Raw genomic sequence first — 4,707 nt, 5'->3', positions numbered from 1 at the left:
TGGCTGGGGAGGAGGAGGCTCCTCCCACTGAGCAAAATATACTAGACTTAGAGGTGTCTAGCGATAATTTTGGGGCTGCACAATTACAGGACCCCACTCTCAAAAATGCGAGAGAGCAGGTTGCTGTTATGAACGGGGTACCTCAGGAACCAGATGCTGAAAAAAGATTTCCACATTTTTCGGTGACTAATGATCTTTTCTATAGAGTCAATAAGGTTAAGGATGAGATTGTGGAACAGCTTCTGGTACCTAAGCCGTACCGGCGTCAGGTGCTTGACATGGCACATAACCATGTTCTTGGGGGACACTTGGGGACTGACAAAACGCGAGAGAGGGTTCTCCAGAGGTTTTTTTGGCCGGCCATATATGATGACATTAAAAAATACTGTGAGTCGTGCCCCACATGTCAGGTTAGTGCCCCAGTGTCACATTTTCGCAGTCCTTTGGTTTCGCTCCCTATTATAGAGGTGCCTTTTGAGCGTATTGCCATGGATTTAGTGGGTCCCATTGTAAAGTCAGCTAGAGGACACCAGTATATTTTGGTAGTCCTGGATTATGCGACCCGCTATCCTGAGGCTGTACCCTTAAGAAACACTGCATCTAAAACAATTGCACGTGAGTTGTTTTATATGTTCTCTAGGACTGGGATCCCCAAAGAAATCCTAACTGACCAAGGTACGCCATTTATGTCGAAAGTAATGAAGGAATTATGCAGACTATTTAAAATCTCACACATCCGTACCTCTGTATACCACCCCCAGACGGACGGATTGGTGGAGAGATTTAATAAAACTTTGAAACATATGTTGAAGAAAGTGGTGGCAAAAGATGGGCGTGACTGGGATCATTTATTACCCTACCTCATGTTTGCTATTAGGGAGGTGCCCCAAGCGTCCACAGGGTTCTCACCATTCGAGTTGGTCTATGGTCATCACCCTAGGGGTCTACTAGACATTGCAAAAGAGACATGGGAGAATGAGTCCACCCCATACAAGAGTGTGTTTGAGCATGTAGCACAAATGCAGGACCGTATAGCCACTGTAATGCCCCTGGTAAGGGAACACCTCCAGAGGGCTCAAGAGGCCCAAAGTAGAATTTACAACCGGTCCGCAAGAATCAGGACATTCAACCCAGGCGATAGGGTCCTTATACTAGTCCCCACTGTTGAGAGTAAATTCTTGGCGAAGTGGCAAGGTCCCTATGAAATTGTTGAAAAGGTCAGTGAGGTGAACTACAAGGTGCACCAACCAGGTAGAAGGAAGCCTTTCCAAGTTTATCACATAAACTTGATCAAGCCCTGGAAAGACAGGGAATCCTTGGTGGCGACAAATACTGTTAATAATTTGTCACCACCAATCCCTCCAGTCAAGGTAGGTGATACTCTATCAGTGTCACAGAAACAGGAGGCTCAGGAATTTTTACAGAAAAACAAAAACAAGTTCTCTGACCTCCCAGGGCGTACACACCTCATCCATCATCACATTGAAACTGAGCCTAGAAGCAGAGTAAACCTTAAGCCCTATAGGATACCCGAGGCACGTAGGGAAGCCGTATCTGCCGAGGTAAAACGTATGCTTGCTCTGGGGGTAATTGAGGTGTCACAGAGTGAATGGTCCAGCCCAATTGTGCTAATCCCAAAGCCCAATGGAACTTGGAGGTTCTGTAACGATTTCAGAAAGTTGAATGAGATCTCCAAGTTCGATGCGTATCCTATGCCCAGGGTAGATGAGTTGATTGAGAAGTTGGGTAACGCCAGGTACATAACCACCCTCGATCTCACAAAGGGCTACTGGCAGATTCCACTTTCTGGTGAGGCTAAAGAGAAAACTGCATTCTCCACCCCTGATGGGCTATTCCAGTATGTAGTGATGCCATTCGGGTTACATGGAGCGCCTGCAACTTTCCAGAGGTTGATGGACTTGATTCTGCGACCACATCGTGATTACTCAGCTGCCTACCTCGATGATGTGGTCATTTTTAGCCCTGATTGGGAAAGTCACCTCTGTAAGGTACAGGCCGTGTTGGATGCCATAAGTGATGCGGGGTTGACCATAAATGCCGAGAAGTGTGCTCTAGCCCTAGAAGAGGCCAAATATCTAGGCTACATTATTGGGAGAGGGTTGATTAAGCCACAGCTAAATAAAATTGAGGCAATACAGAATTGGCCTAGACCCCTGACAAAGAAACAGGTTAGAGCTTTCCTGGGTATTACGGGGTATTACCGTAGATTTGTGCCGAACTTTGCCTCAGTTGCTGCTCCACTAACTGACTTGACAAAGGGCGGAAAGACAGCAATGGTCACGTGGACCCCAGAGGCCGAGAAGGCTTTCCAAAGCCTTAAGTCGGCCTTGTGCCAACCACCTGTCTTAGTTACCCCCGATTTCAGGCGAGAATTTCTGGTCCAGACAGATGCCTCTAACACAGGCTTAGGTGCAGTACTCTCACAAGTAGTGAATGGTGAGGAGCATCCAGTGACGTACTTGAGTAGAAAACTAACCCCGGCCGAGAAAAATTATGCCATTGTGGAGCGAGAATGTTTGGCAGTAAAGTGGGCCCTAGAATCGTTAAAGTATTACTTGCTAGGCAGGAAATTCAAGTTGGTGACAGACCATGCCCCCCTAACATGGATGAAGTTAAACAAGGAGAGAAATGCAAGAGTGACTAGATGGTTTCTCTCCCTACAAAACTTTAATTTCACTGTGGAACACAGGCCAGGGAAATTACAGGCAAATGCTGACGCATTGTCAAGGGTAAGTTGTCTGTGGGGACAAAAGGCTCAGCCCTCCGGTCTGAAAAAGAGGGGGGGGATATGTAGACATGTCACTGGAGAAGTGATCGAGGGGGTGTACATCTCACCTAGGTTGCTACACAGTGTGAGATGGTAAATCCAGGATGGATCAGTTTCTCAGCAGCGATATGCTGCTGAGTTGTTATTTAATTTTGCCGGGCCTGGGTTTATATGGAATGGCAGGTAGGTTTGGTAGAGGGACCTGTCATTCCACATCCCCCGATCCAGTTCTGGGTTTGGGATCAGGTGAGCTTTGATCCTAATTAGCCTGGGAAGCTAAAGGCACTGCAGGGTCTGCAGGTGGTTGCTCTCAGCCAGGGAATGAACAATCTGTGTGTTGAAGGAAGCTGCAAGCACAGCCACTGCTGGAGCTAAAACTCACCCTGCGATATCCAGGCGAAAGACGCTGTGTTTGTAAGTGTCAGATAGGTGAGCAGAACCTGTTAGTAAGCGCCCAGCCGGGCTAGGACTTTTATTTTTGTTGTACTTAGAAAGCACGGTGTTGCTGTATATTTTGTTTGCTGGACTGTTTGTACCACGAATAAACGCCAAGATCTGCTTTATAAATTCCAAGTCGGCTGTGAACTGTGTCCAAACACACCCTACCCCGGGAAGATCCCTTACAATACACACACACATATATATATAGATATTTATATATACACACACACATATATATATAGATATTATATATACACACACACAATTATAATGAGATATTAAGATGCAGCGAGATTACATATAAAAATAAATAGAACAATTAACTATACATATACATATACACACACAAAAAATAGGAAAACATTCATAAAATGACATACAAAATGTAAAGAATAGAACGATATATTAAAATATATTGAGCATAACATTTAATTAGACTACTTAGCTATACAATACGTATAAAAAAAAAATAATAATGATATTTTATTTTATATATAAAATATATATATATATATATAGAGAGAGAGAGAGAGAAAGAGAAAGAGAAAGATAAAAAAAAAAAAAAACACATGGCTCTCTGTCTCTCTCTGTCTCTGTCTGTCTCTGTCTCTCTCTGTCTCTCTGTCTCTCTCTCTCTCTCTCTATATAAATCAATAAGTAAAGACACTATACCTTTTGGATATAAAATCAAATTAGGTGAGCAGATGTTAGATTTTCCTCCGAGTTTAACAGTCCACGTTGCTCGTTTCAATGGTGTTTGCTTGTGTGGGTCCGTTTTCATTCATTCTTTGTTCTCTGTCCTGTGTGGTTTTCGTTGCCTTAACAACGGGGCGGGAACTTCCGAGACGCCGGCCGTTGTGATGGTAACCACAAAGTTTTTCTTTGCTTGTCACTGCTATCACTGAGCATGTGCAAGATGGAGCGGAGCATGCTGGGAGCCAGACGTCATCATATACCAGGAAGTAAATGCCTGTGGGCTTCAGACGCCCACAGTTAAAATGGAAAACGCCAGAACAGGTTTTTATAAGTCATCCTGAGGAAAAGATTCGTCGCGCCGGGGGTCAAATAAACGGCGGACGTGGATGTCAATCGAAGGTAGCACTCGCCCACCTGTGACACAGGTAAGAAAAAAAAAAAAAGAGCGGAATCCCGCTTTAAGCACAACAGTGATTGCACTTTGTACTAGTACCTCTGCTTTGTAGCTTAGGACTATGTCTCCTCATAAGAGGGTCTCAGGGGGAGGTAACAAGGGCACTGGTAAATCACCGCCTAGGTCCAGGGGTTCTGAAAAATGCCTATAAGTTACCATCCCCCCCTGCAAGACTGGAACCAGCCTCTCAGGATGAGTCAGTGCCCCTGTCAGGTTTTGCAGCCTCTCCTAATGTCTCAGCCCCGGTATATGTCACTGAGGACTCCCTTAGGGCTACATTGGAGGGTTTTGAAGGGAGAATAATGAATTTTATTTCTGCTTCCCTGAA

At 44.8% G+C, this 4,707-nt stretch overlaps 1 long non-coding RNA gene across 1 annotated transcript in view; it reads right to left on the bottom strand.

The window, feature by feature from the left end:
- LOC143934871 (uncharacterized) overlaps positions 1 to 4,037 on the bottom strand; it is a 9,044-nt gene extending 5,007 nt beyond the window's left edge. Inside the window, exon 1 of the long non-coding RNA XR_013263401.1 lies at positions 3,902 to 4,037. This is a non-coding gene — a long non-coding RNA (uncharacterized LOC143934871). The remainder of the gene's footprint in view (positions 1 to 3,901) is intronic.
- Between the last annotated feature and the right edge of the window lie 670 nt (positions 4,038 to 4,707).

The sequence above is a fragment of the Lithobates pipiens genome, unplaced genomic scaffold (assembly GCF_037356315.1).
Source record: "Lithobates pipiens isolate NorthernLeopardFrog02 unplaced genomic scaffold, aLitPip1_a1.2 Scaffold_28, whole genome shotgun sequence".
Lineage (NCBI taxonomy): Eukaryota > Metazoa > Chordata > Amphibia > Anura > Ranidae > Lithobates > Lithobates pipiens.
The sequence above is the reverse complement of the archived record's forward strand: the minus strand, read 5'-3'. Positions and strand labels throughout refer to the sequence as shown.